Here is a 13914-nt window from a genome sequence, read left to right on the forward strand (position 1 = left end):
AAGGAAAGAGAGCAGAGAGGAAAACGGAATCTGACTGTAACTCACCCTGGCCTGGAAGAAATCCTTCATTGCTAACCTGATTAAATGTTGTGGGGCGGGGGTGGGCGGGGAGTGCGTAAGTGTGGATCAGCTAGCTTCTGAACCCTTCTTTTCTGCTCCCAGGAATTCCCTCAAGGGTTTCCCCCAAAGTGCATAATCTCTCAAAGATTAGACAATAGCTGAGGCTGGGTATATAGTCTCCAAGTTCCATGAAAGGAATGCCTTACAATAAGAGACATCAGTGGCAAGTACTGTGGCACCACAGGTTAAGTCTGACACTAGCAGCTCACAAGGGAGAGTCGTTCAAGTCTAAGTTGCTCTACTTTCAAACCAGCTTCCTGCTAACGCTCCAGAGAAGGCAGCAGACAATGGCCCAGGGACTTGGGTCCCTGCCACCCATGTGTGAAACCAGGACAGAGTTCCTGGCTCAGAATCAGTTTCAGCCTGGCTGAGAATCAGTTGTTGTGGCCACTTGGGGAATAAAATCAGCCAATAGATTTCCCCACGTCTCTCCTTCCCTCTATGTAACGCTACCTTTCAAATAAATAACGGGGGCTGGTGCCAGGAGGTAACAGGCTAACCGTTGACCTGTGGTGCAGGCATCCTATATATCTGTTCCACTTCTGATCCAGCTCTCTGATTATGGCTGGGAAAGTAGCAGAGGATGGCTCAAGACCTCAGGCCCCTGCACCTACCTGGGAGACCCACAGGAAGTTCCGGGTTCCTGCCTTCAGATTGGCTCAGCTCCAGCAACAATGGTTATTTTGGAAGCAAACCAGTGGATGGAAGATCTCTCTCTGTTTCTGCCTCTCTCTCTGTAACACTGCCTTTCAAATACAAACAAATCTTTCAAAAATAATAGATAAAACAGGAACAGGTTAAGTCACTACCTGTAGTCTCTATGAGTGCCAGTTCAGGCCTTGGTTGCTCCATTTTCTAATTCAGCTCTCTGACAAAGCACATGAGAAAACAGCAAAGGGTTGCACAAATACTTGGGACTCTCCCACCCATCAGGGCACTATAATGGAGTACCCAAATCTGGTTTGGCCTAGCACAGCCACAGCTGTCACAGCCATTTGGGGAGTTAGTCACTGGATGTAAAATATCTGTCTCACTGGCATGGCGGTAGCCTGGTGGTGAAGGCCTCACCTTGCAGTGCCAGGATCCCCTGTGGGTGCTGGTTCATGTCCCAGCGGCCCCACTTCCCATTTAGCCCCATGCTTGTGGCCTGGGAAAGCAGTAGCAGTGGCCCAAAGCCTTGTGACACTGCACCCATGTGGGAAACCCAGAGGAAGCTCCTAGCTCTTGATTTTGGATCAGCTCAGCTCTTGCTGTTGCAGCCACTTGGGGAGTGAATCAGCAAACAGGAGATCTTCCTCTTGGTCTCTGTTCCTCTCTGTATATCTGACTTTCCAATAAAAATGTCTCAAAAAAAAAAAAAAACTGTTACTCTCTTTAGGATAAATAAATCTGGAGGCAGGTAAGCCCAGTACTGTTTGCTGTTACACTATAACAAATCCTTACAAGCTTAGTTGCTTAAAGTAAAATATATTTACCCTGTTTTAGCTCTAGGAGCCAGAGATTGGAAATCAGCTTTGCAAGGCCAGAGTCAGCACACAAGCAAGGGCCACTCTTCCTCCCTAGACTAGAAGCACCTCTAGCAGGGCAACCCTTGCATTCTTTGGCCTCTGCTCCATCTTCAAAGCAGGTGGGACAGCCATGCTGCCTCCTTCTGCACCAAGTTGCTCTCTGTCTACCCCAAAAGAACACTTGTAACTACATTTAGGTACCACCAGAATAAGCAAATGATCTCCCAAGCAAAGACCCTTACTTAATCACTTGTACAGAGCACATTTTGTCAGCTAAGAACATTCTCAGGTTCCATGAGCTAGGTCACCACCAAGGCAGTAAACTCCAGGAGTCTGGAATAAGCACCGTTTAGCCCCCCTGGTCCACATGAGGTAAGCGTCTCACCCAGAGCCTCAGCAGTGTGCCCCAGGCCTGCGGATTGTTGAAGCTGCTTGTTACTTAAGCAGGTGATAAAGAATTCATTTTATGGAACCAAACACTCTGGCCTTTGAAGTGAAGGGTGGTTTTCCTCTTCTCCGGCCTGAACCTCAGAAATGCTGAAGAACATTCCAGAAAGTGTGCTGAGGGAGCAATAAAGAAGTGAACAAACTCTGGATCAGGGAAGCAGAAGCACTTTCTCTCACCAGTGCTGCCTGGGGACTCAGAGAGGAAGGCTGTTGTGATAAGAGTACCATGACCGCCCAGGATGCTGAACCTGGGCAGGGGCTGGCTAATGGTGACCTGCATACTGAGTGTGCCCCACCCGCCACTCACCTCTGGGAACCACAGCCTGAAAAAATGTAATCTCTGCAGGAGGGGACTTCACAGGTTGGATGCCCCTGTGCTGTGTAGGCATCGTACGGTTTCTTAGTTGGAATGCCTTACTGTTGTGAACACTTCGCTCCCCTCAAGGCCCTCAAAGGCCCAGTGAGGTCCCCGGGGAGGGTAAACCTCTACTGGAAGAACCCTAAGCTTATCTTCTAGTCTCCCTGGTATGATGCTCATCAGTATTCCTGACAGTCAGGACACATGGATGGCTGTGAGTCCTGGGCCACCTCCACCAATGTCTGCAGATATTCCTGGATTTTATCGTTGGGGGGTAGGGGAAGAAAAGGGGAACCTGCTACTGGCATCTAGCAGGCAGAAGCTAGGAAGCTGCAAAATACAATGCAAAAGGGCCCAGCGGCGTGGCCTAGCGGCTAAAGTCCTCGCCTTGAACGCACCGGGATCCCATATGGGCGCCGGTTCTAATCCCGGCAGCTCCACTTCCCATCCAGCTCCCTGCTTGTGGCCTGGGAAAGCAGTCGAGGATGGCCCAAAGCTTTGGGACCCTGCACCCGCGTGGGAGACCTGGAAGAGGTTCCTGGTTCCCGGCATTGGATCGGCGCGCACCGCCCCGTTGCGGCTCACTTGGGGAGTGAATCATCGGACAGAAGATCTTCCTCTCTGTCTCTCCTCTCTGTATATCTGACTTTGTAATAAAATAAAATAAATCTTAAAAAAAAATACAATGCAAAAGAAACACACACACACACACACACACGCCATCTCACCAAGGACACCTGCACTGTTGGACCAGCAGTCAGCACTAGAAGAAACCTACCTGGAGGCAGAGAAAGCCAAGCAGCAGCTGGGATCATAGAAACATTTTAGAAAATTAAGGGGACTGGAGAAAAACACACTTCACTGGCTTGTCTCGAAAGGAGAATGACATGCAGAGTTCCAGGTTCTGCGGGTCCAGGAGGTGGTCTGCTCAGTGAACAACGCCAGTCAGGACAGCAAGGTGGCTTGCCCTTCTGGTGCAGTGCTAGGCAAGCAACTCTGGGTCACACCTCTTGGAGGGGCAAGTGCCAATAAGGTTCCAAGGGTTATGGCAGATCCCCAACAAGCAGTGGAGACACAAGCATCCCGACCTGTTTTTCGATACCTCGGAGAATGAAGTGCTCCGAAAAGGAGCTGAGATACAAGGTGGCTCTCCTGTAACAGCCGGGAGCCTTCCCTTCTGTGTCCTGCTCCTTGAGATAACTATGTCCCTGGGAATGGCGGAGAACAAGGCAACTGTTTTTGGAGGGTTGCTGCTGTAACGCCAAGGCGGGGGACAAGCCAGGCAGTCTGCAGTGGGCTGCTCTGTACCTCCTGGAGCGCCGGAGCTGCTGAACACACACTTGGCCCCCTGCTCCCTCACCTAAACACTGCACAGTCTATTTGTACTCACTCCTTGCGTGGTCCTCCTGTTGATCTGAACTGGCCCTGAGACAAAAGGAATACCAGTAACAGGATGTCTCTCCCCAGGCTAGCTCGGGAGCAACCTTGCCATGTCTATCTAGATTAACAGTCCACTCACTGTCAGAGGACACTTCTTGGAACCCAGCTGTCCTCCTGAGAGAAGCTCAAGACATGCACAGGCCATAAGAGGAATCATTTAAGTCAAGTACCAGCCACACAAATGAGCCCACAGAGATGTCCAACTCAGCTGCCCCAGCTACCCTCTAACCCAAGCAAGAACCATCCGACCACACACAGTCAATCCACAGAGCCATGAAAAATAGCATTTGGTGGCAATTTCACTTAAGAATGTTGTAGGAGTTGGTGTTACAGCACAGCCAGTTAATGCCAGCATCCCAATGAGTACAGATTCAAGTCCTGGTTGCTCCACTTCTGATCCAGCTCCCTGCTAATGCACCTTGGAAAGCAGTACAAGATTGCCAACATGCTTGGACCCCCACAAGCACAAGAGAGAACTCAGTGGAGCTCCTGACTCCTATCCTCGGCCTGGCCCAGCCCCAGCCATGGCAGCTATTTGGGGAGTGATCAGAGGATGGAGGATCCCTCCCTCTCTCATTCCCCCACCCTGCTCCCCACAAATAAATCAATCTTAAAAATAAAATGTTAAATAGCCATAATAGTCTACAATGGTTATTAAACTACTTCTCCACCCCCCTTTTTTTTAAAGATTTATCATTTTATCTGTTTGAAGGACAGAGTTACAGAGAGTGAGACAGAGTGAGGTCTCCTATTTGCTGGCTTCTCAAAAGGCTGCAATAAACAGGGCTGGGCCAGACTTAAGCCAGGAACCGGGAGCTTCCTCAGGTCTCTTATGATGCCAGCAGGGGCACAGGCATTTTGGGCCATCCTCTGCTTCTTTCTCAGGTGCATTAGCAGGGAGCTGGATGGGAAATGGTCCAGCAGGGACTTGAACCAGCACCCATACAGGATGCCAGTGCCACAGGCAGTGGCTTTGCCCACAATGCCATGACACAAGCCCAATACTTCTTTCTTTCTCAAACACATACCTCTGTGGGGCAAGATTTTTTTCACATCTTTCATACAAAACAATAAAGCACAAAAGATTGAATACAGAAAGAACTAGAAGATTTTAGCTTTTTTGTTTTTATTAAACCAGATGTAAACAGGTAGAAATATAAAAACACATCTCTCCTTCAATAACTTTTTGTTTTTAAAAAGTTATTTTTACTATGATAATTTACAGTAACATGTAATGGGCTTATTTTTAGCATATGTGCTGCCAACCTAACCCTAACAGGCCATTCCCAGGGACACAGTTATCCCAAGCAGCAGAACACAGGCTTATTAAACATATTAATAAACTGTTATCATTTTGTTGTTGTTGTTAAAGATTTATTTATTTTACTTGAAAGGCAGCTCAGATTTTTTTTTTGAAGATTTTATTATTATTGGAAAGCCGGATATACAGAGAGGAGGAGAGACAGAGAGGAAGATCTTCCATCCGATGTTTCACTGCCCAAGTGAGCCGCAACGGGCCGGTGCGCGCCGATCCAATGCCGGGAACCAGGAACCTCTTCCAGGTCTCCCACACGGGTGCAGGGTCCCAATGCATTGGGCTGTCCTCAACTGCTTTCCCAGGCCACAAGCAGGGAGCTGGATGGGAAGTAGAGCTGCCGGGATTAGAACCGGCGCCCATATGGGATCCCGGTGCGTTCAAGGCGAGGACTTTAGCCGCTAGGCCACGCCGCTGGGCCCAAGGCAGCTCAGATTTACGGAGAGAAAGAGTGACAGAAAGAAAGATCTTCCATCTGCTGGTTCACACCCCAAATAGCTGTAATGGCCGAAGCTGAACTGATCTGAAGCCTGGAGCCAGGAGTTTCTTACGGGTCTCCCATGTGGGTGCAGGGTCCCAAGGCTTTGGGCCATCCTCTGCTGCTTTCCCAGGCCACAAGCAGGGAGCTGGATGGGAAGCGGAGCCGCCGGAATTAGAACTGGCACTCATATGGGATCCTGGCACTTGCAAGGTGAGGATTTACCATTGAATCATTGTGTTGGGCCCAACTGATTTCATTACTACACTGGCAAACAGAACCACTTAGGATTCTCAGTGACACTTAATAATGTAAAGGACTCTTGCGACCAGCAAATTTGAAAATCATTCAAACTTTCACAATATTCAAGCATAGAATTTTTACAGTATTTTTTTTATTTCATTTTATGACACAGTTTCATAGGCTCTGGGATTCCCCCAACCCCTCTCCATGCCCTCCCCTCATACACTATTTTTAAGTTGATTTCAAAATAAACCCTCTTTCCTTTCCATTTTTTTCTTTTTTTTTCAGGGATAGAGCCAGCCCTCAGTGGTGACCTATTCTAAACGCACAGCCTGCACAGCACCAGGCTTACTGAACCTGTTACCCTCTAACATTTAAAAAATATTCCCTTGACCCGGCGGTGTGGCCTAGTGGCTAAAGTCCTCGCCTTGAACACACCGGGATCCTTATGGGCGCCGGTTCTAGTCCTGGTAGCTCCACTTGCCATCTAGCTCCCTGCTTGTGGCCTGGGAAAGCAGTCAAGGACGGCCCAAAGCCTTGGGACTCTACACCCGTGTGAGAGACCTGGAAGAGGTTCCTGGCTCCTGGCTTCGGTTCGGCATAGCATCAGCCGTTGCGCTCACTTGGGGAGTGAATCATCGGATGGAAGATCTTCCTCTCTGTCTCTCCTCCTCTCTGTATATCTGCCTTTCCAATAAAAATAAATAAATCTTTAAAAAATATATTCTCTCTATATATACATCTTCTCCTGACACCCTCCCCCACTAGGTCCCCCATCCCTGGAGGGACAAGGCAACCAAGGACTCTGTCTATAACATCTGAAACTGCCCCTGACCCACAGAAGTGCCTCCAGTTAAGACTAAGTTGGGGACAACATTTTTTTTTTAATTTCTTTAAAAGACAGACAAAGATAGACAGATAAAACTGAATCCACTGGTTTACCCCCAGACACACACTAAGGCCAGGACTGGGCCAGGAGCTTCAATCCGGGTTTCTCGTGTGGATGGTGACTGTCCAACCAGGTAAGTCATTGCTGCCACCTGGGGGGGAGCCGGCAGGAGCAGGAAGGTGGAGTCAGGAGCCAGCTCAGGGCCACACCCAGGCGCTCCACAGAGGGAGGCAGTGGTGCTATTCATTCCGGGGACAGACGCCTGCCCCAATCACAGCTTGTTGAGATTAATATCGAAAAACACAATAAAGCTTCTGCCAGAGGAAACTGAAAAAGCAAACGAGCTCAAAGCTCTGGGATGAACTAACCAACTGACCCTGGACAAGCACAGCTGTAGCCGCGGTGGCCAGCTGCAGCGGAAGCAAACGACAAAGCAAATCAACTCGGCTCAGTGGCTCTCCCCTGCTCAGAGGGGAGCTTCCATCTCATCCCTTCTTGGGGAACTTTGGGGAGCCTCCCAAACCGCCCCTTCCTTCCTCCCTTGGTGGAGGTTTAAAGCCAATGGAGGGTCTGCCACTGACCTTCCCGCAAGATCCACAAACAGCCTGACCCCTGAAGACCAGAAGACTCAGGGGCTTGCCCTCCCATGTTTGGCAACAGGAAAACCTGCAGGGCCTTTCAAGGCAGAGAAAGGGAAGTGGAGCCCACAGAAGCTCCTAGAATCACTGAACCTCAGACAGGAGGCCCACGTGTTTCCCTTGGCCCCAAGCAGGGACCTGCCATAAACCAGCCTCCCAAATGGACAGCACAAGAAGCACAGAACTCCTGATCCCGGTGGTGCTCCCTCTGAAGGTATGATAAACTTTGCCACGCATCCTGAGAACACTGGAGCAGCAAAGGGAGCCGTGGCATCATTTACAGTCTGTGCAGAACCTACTACCCCAGCACAGATGGAGGGAACACTGCGTGTTACGCTCGGCTCTCGTCTAGGCCAGCACACCGTGGACCCAGGAACGCAGAGATTGGTTTAACAAAAACAAAAAATTAGGGGGCCAGTGTGGCACCAGCATCACATATGGGTGCCCATTTGTGACCTGGTTGCTCTACTTTCCACCTAACTCCCTGCTTGTGGCCTGGGAAAGCAATAAAGGGTAATAATGGTTCAAGTCCTTGTGACCCTGAACCCATGTGTGAGACCCAGAAGAGACTCCTGGCTCCTAGCTTCTGATTAGCTCAGCTCTGGCTGTTAACAGCCTTTTAGGGAGTGAACCAGTAGATGGAAGATCTTTGTCTCTGTCTCTCCTTCTCTCTGTAAAATCTGCCTTTCAGTTAAAAAAAAGTTCCTAAAAAAAATTATTATTTATTTGTTTGAAAGAGTTACAGAGGTAGATCTTTTATCTGCTGATTCACTCCCCAAATGGCTACCACAGCCAAGGCTGGGCCAGGCCAAAGCCAGGAGCCCAAAATTCCATCCACCATCCACTGCCTTCCCAGGAGCAGGGAGATGCTTAGAAGTAGAGCAGCCAGGACTTTAACACAAAGAGATCACATGAGATGCCGGCACAGCAAGTGGTGGCTTAACGCTCTGTAACACAACTCTGGCAGCCCTGAGACTGTGGGGTTTTTTATTTATCATCGTTTTCCAAGTGCCTGGCACCTTGCTGGCATCCATACTATCTGTACTCCCGTCTACGGCCATACCACCCTGAACGCGCCCAATCTCATCTATACTCCCAAGGAAAGAGAATGATGGAGATTAACTTTGTGGTCTGGCATCCTAGGCACTGATATGTACAGGAAATAACATTCGCTTATTCACTCAACAAACATTTATTCAATATTTCCTTTGTCTGGGAACAACAGGAAACAAAATAAGTCCCTGCCCTTATAGTTTATGTTTTAGTGTACGCAAAAGTGAAAAATCATGCTTCTAAGGGAAAAAAAAATGTTGTAGCATCTACAGATGTTCAATAACTGAGAAATACCGATCACGTGTGACAGGTGTCATTGGCTATGACAGGCAGCTGGGGTCATAGACGCAGCTTGAGTCAATATTAACATCCCCAATGTGGACCAGGCACCTGAGCGGTCAGAGGCCTCCATGGAGGAAGGAAACAGCATTACCTCTTTGGCACATCTATCTTCATCTGTTGGTGAGCAGAAGCCACTGTGTGAATACTATACACATACCCAAAACGCCAAGCCACACTGCAGGAGAGAGAGAGAAAAAAAAAAAAAGCCTCATTAGTTGAACAGCACCAGGGTCAAATGAGCGGCACTGGAGAGTTATCATTAAACACCAGGGCTCCAAGAGTGCTCCCTAGGCCATCTGGCTCCTCAGCTGTCCCTCTCACGTCTGCAGCTTAAAATGCTGTTCTTCTGAGCCTGAGTCAGCAAACCTCCCCAGCCCTGGAAGTTGCCTGCTCATTTCCAGGCAAGTAGACACTGGCTTCGCTGGCTTTACCAGGGTGGAGCAGAGGGAGCTGCTGCCCAACACTCCACCATGGGTGGCAGATCATGAATACAAGACGCCCTGAGTCATGCCTGATTCCTTGAGCAAAGCCCCGTGAAGACAAGGCGTGGAGTCACACCCCAGTCCCCAGCCTGCTGAGCTCTGAATGCCAGGAACCATCTGCCAAGGAAAGAAGCTCCACGTGTCCGAAACCTGGGGCAAGAGCCCACGCTCTTCCTGCCCTCCCCTGGCATCCTGGCATTTTGCTGCAAGTCGCACCTCCCCCTGGCTCCAGAGGCCGAGGGAAAAAAAAAAATGCTCAGGACGTCAAATCACCTCCAAGAAGCAGTCGTTGGGCAATCTGGGACAACATGGCACAGACAGGGCACTGTGCGCCAGGCTTCTGACATAATACAAGCAACAGCCAGATGAGACAAAGTCCAGAAGGAGGTAGGATGGAAGCAGAGGATGGGGCTGTGGAGCAGCTCCTGGCATTTCCAGACCCTACCAAAGGAGGAGCAGGGCACATAGCCCGGCCACCCAGCCTGCAAGGAGCACCCAAGGGTGCAGAGGGGAACATGGTGACACTGCAGCAGAAACCTGCGGAAGCGACAATTCTAATTCCTCCCAAGAGGAGCCATGCTGTCCTAGGACACGCCAGGGTGCCCAGCCCTGAGGACAGCTTACCCAACAGGCAGGACAGCCGCGCTGTGTCCACAGCAGGTGCCTCCCAGACCAGGCAACATTGGGTGCCCTCTCAGCCAGTGGGTGCTTCAGGCAGGGAGCTAAGGGAACACATGGGTGTGGAGCTGCAGGGCTGAATGGGCTGGGGCATATGGAAGCGAGCAGTGGTGGAGAGGTGAGGAGAAAAGCAGGCAACCTAAGGTGCAGTCAGTTTATCATGCAACTGAAAGGTCACGCTGCCTGCAGAGTGCTGTCAGGGCCTGTCTGGCCATGGGTTAGAGACACAGAGGCTAGGTGACCCGGGTCTGCAGACAGCAATCAACAGGAACCTGTGTCAGAGATCAGCTTGCCTGCCTGCTCAGCAGATCAGCAGGTGGCAGAGGGGACGAACTGCAAGAAGCCACTCGGCAGGGATGCTGACGCCCCAGGTAGACCAGGAGCTTGCCCCCTTCTCAAGCCCTCTCACGCTGCCTGCCCCGGCAGATGTTACTAACCAGGTAAGCAAAGAGCAAGCTGTCAGATACAGCTCTTGTTGGAAACCAGAGACTGAATTAAATGGCTGCCAAACTCCACCTCAAAATTGAAAAATAAAGGGGTGGGGGAGTCATGAAAACCTGGAGGAATGTTTTTCATAAGAACAGGGGATGCTCTATCCCAACTCCCCCCTCCCGACTCCCATACTCCTCATGAAGGCTGCAGAAGAGGGGGTCAGAGTCAGGAGAGGGGCACTTGGGCCATCCTGACCCTAATGTTTTCACTGGAAAGGGTCAGCACACATCAGGATTATAAAACTCCACTCTGGTCAAGTTGGTCCCGCTGGCTCTCTACCACAGCTCCTGAGGGCTGCTCATCCTGGCTCCAATTCTGGCTCCGAAAGAGGAGACCCAGAGCCAGGTGGCACTAAGGGCTTTCACATCCACTCATGAGAGTGGGTCATCCCTTCCAGAATCCTCCAAGATCTGATGGGGCCAGGAACAGAGGTTCCGTTAGCTCCTGACGAGATCTCTGTTAAGGAAAGCATCCAAGAAGGATTTTTCTCCCTGGGAAAAAGCATCCCACGAAGGGGGTGGGCTTGCTGGTCCCAGGGAAGATGGTCTGTGTGGCAAGAAGCAAGAGAACTCAAGTTCCCCGACAAGGTCTGACTCATGCAACCCCCACACAACCTGCCCAGGCACGTATCAAGCTGATATCTCACACTACGCATGGACAAAAGGATCAACCCCCGAGTACATCTCCCTTCTTGGGTCTACAGCAAATGAAGCTCCCAGACAGCTCAAGGAGGAAGAAGAGATTGCCAGAGACCCTGACCGGGGACCCACACCAGAGGCATTATTTCTAGACATCAAAGACAAGGTGAGCGTCAACCAGCGGCTGGTCCAAGCCACCGATAACGAAAGGGCCAGAAGCCTGCCAGCAACCTTAGTTCAAAACTCAAACAGGAAAAGGTCTCCTGGAATCTGGACAGAGGAAAAAGCTTGACGACCACAGGAATCCCCTGGCACTCCAGCTTCTGGAAGGACAGGAGTCGTGCTGGGGTCTCAAGAGGTTTTTGCAGGCATTCCACAACAACCCAGAAGCAGAAAGACCCAGAATCCTGTTTTCCTGGAAGGGGAAGGGAGTTGGATGAGGCCTCCGGCTACCCCTGGCGCACACCCAACTGTGCTCAGTCTCTCCCCAAGGGTTCCTGGAAGTCAACAGAACCATAAAGGGGAGGCCTTAAAGCAGCGATGAGAAAAAAAAAAAAAATGACCTGCAAATTGGACAGCATCTCTGATGCAACACCCCAGTGACAACACACACACACACACACAACTGGAATTTACCCCAGACAGGCAGCCCCTTCATTCACAGCCAGGCAGGGCAGGGCAGGTGAATGCCAAGGGGACCCACTCGGCCTGAGCTTCTACGGGAAGCCGGGACAAGGAATCAAGAAGGAAAAGGGAGGTGGATGACCAGGACACAGCGGGGACGACGGACTACGGGGACGTCAAGACAAGGAGGCCAAGGCAGGGTTCCAGGAGGGAGCCAGGGGCAGGCAACACCCCTGAGAAAGGGGACGGAGGTTCCGGAAATACTGTGTCAGGCAGCAAGGACAGCTGAGGGGACACGGGTGGGAAAGACGGTCAAGGGGGCCAGGACGGGGCGAGGTGGAGGGGATGAAGGCAGGAGAGCAGGATAACCAGGGAGGCAGCGGCTAAGCCCTCGGGGACCACCAGCAGACAACAGCACACTGGACCCGCAGACCCCACACAGGGATGAAAGGAGAGGACACAGTCAAAGGAAAGAGGACAGGAAAGGACCCCAGGCCGGAGACGGGGCCACCAGGCCCCCCAGGAGAGGGACAGAGGAGTCCGGTGGAAGGAGGCCGGGATTCGGGGCCACACGGCTATGGGGGAGGGCGAGAAGGGGTGCAAGAGCAGCGGGGCGCGCCCACCCGCCAGCCAGCAGGGCCACGGACGAGAGCCAGAGCACCGGGAACCCCCAAAAGGGGTGCATCACGCGCGGACCCCACTAGCGCCCCGGGACTCGGTTCCCCGCTCCCGGGCCTGGCGCCCCCGGTCCTGCCGTCCCCCTAACCCCATCCTCGGCTGTCCTGCCCGCTCCCTCCCACCGACTCCCCCGAGCCGGACTGACCCGTCCCGGGCGCCTCCCGCGCCAGTGCAGCCGTCCCGCAGGCTCCGCAGAATCCTCCGGCTCCTGCCAAAACTTTTCCCATTAATCCCCGAGCTCCGCGGCGACCGCGGCGTCACACGCTCCGAAGCCCCGCCCCCACTCCGGGAGACGTCAGCGCGCAGCTCGGCCCTCCGCCCCCATCCCCGCCGCCTGGCCCGCCCCCTTCCGCCCGGTCGCGGCCAATCACCGCGCCCGCTGGAGACTGCCCTGATGGCGCCACTCCGCCCACTGCACGCTGCCGGGCAAAGCAACGCCCCTCCTCCTCCTCCTCCTCGCCGACGGCGCCCTCTGGCGCAAGCAGCTGGGGCTGCGGAGGAATCTGACAACGCCAGGGAGCAAGTCCATCAAGTCCATCAAGTCCAGCGGGTATCTGAAAAGGCTGGAAGGGGAATTAAAGGTCATCTGGTACAAACTCCCCATCTTTCCGAGGAAGAAGTAGGCCCAGAAAAGGTACGTGACTAGCGGTGAGAAGCAACGCGGAGTCTAGGAGCTGGTCTCCAAACGCGACAGGAGTGCTCCGTCCAGGGCAAAAAAACCCTATACTTTTCGAAGTAAGAGATTTCTTCCTTTGGAAGGCTGCTGCAGTTGGAGACTTAGTAGGGTCCAGGACCTCCCATCCATCTTACCATGTGCTTTTCTAGTGCACTTGTCCTCCTAAATGGGGGACTACTTCTCTAATGTTATTGAAAATCTCGATTCTTTTTTTTTTAGGTTTATTTATTTTTATTGCAAAGTCAGATATACAGAGAGGAGAGACAGAGAGGAAGATCTTCCATCCGATGATTCAGTCCTCAAGTGAGCGCAATGGCTGGTGCTGCCCCGATCTGAAGCCGGGAACTTGGAACCTCTTCCGTGTCTCCCACGCGGGTGCAGGGTCCCAATGCATTGGACCGTCCTCGACTGCTTTCCCAGGCCACAAGCAGGGAGCTGGATGGGAAGTGGAGCTGCCGGGATTAGAACCGGCGCCCAAATGGGATCCCAGGGCATTCAAGGCGAGGACCTTAGCCGCTAGGCCACACCGCCAAGCCCCTGTTCTCGATTCTTAACTCAGGTCCTGCAGGGGATCTGCTACCACAACCCTCAGATACACGATTAAAAGGCATCATTCTGGCTTTGTCATCCAGGGACCAGCCAAACTTGACTCTCAGGTTACCTGTGACCCTCCGATCAACCTCACTGCTCCTCTCCCGGGCACTCCTTGTGCCACACCCTCACATGGCTGCAAGATGGAATTAGGAGAGCTCTCCCACCCACCCCTGCACTCACGCACCTTCTTTCTGACATGAATGTGTGTCACCTTTGCAATT

The 13914-nt window shown here is 52.0% G+C and overlaps 1 protein-coding gene across 3 annotated transcripts in view; it reads right to left on the reverse strand.

Moving 5' to 3' along the window:
- The window catches only part of PPARD (peroxisome proliferator activated receptor delta), an 87394-nt gene extending 74688 nt beyond the window's left edge, over positions 1 to 12706 (reverse strand). For all 3 annotated transcript variants that reach the window (XM_058664155.1, XM_058664154.1, XM_058664153.1), the window contains exons 1-2: positions 12569 to 12706; positions 8923 to 9006 (exon numbers count right to left, since the gene is read on the reverse strand). The gene's annotated coding sequence lies outside the window, so the exon portion shown is untranslated. The remainder of the gene's footprint in view (positions 1 to 8922; positions 9007 to 12568) is intronic.
- Positions 12707 to 13914: the final 1208 nt, after the last annotated feature.

This window comes from Ochotona princeps, chromosome 1 (genome assembly GCF_030435755.1).
Source record: "Ochotona princeps isolate mOchPri1 chromosome 1, mOchPri1.hap1, whole genome shotgun sequence".
Classification (NCBI taxonomy): domain Eukaryota; kingdom Metazoa; phylum Chordata; class Mammalia; order Lagomorpha; family Ochotonidae; genus Ochotona; species Ochotona princeps.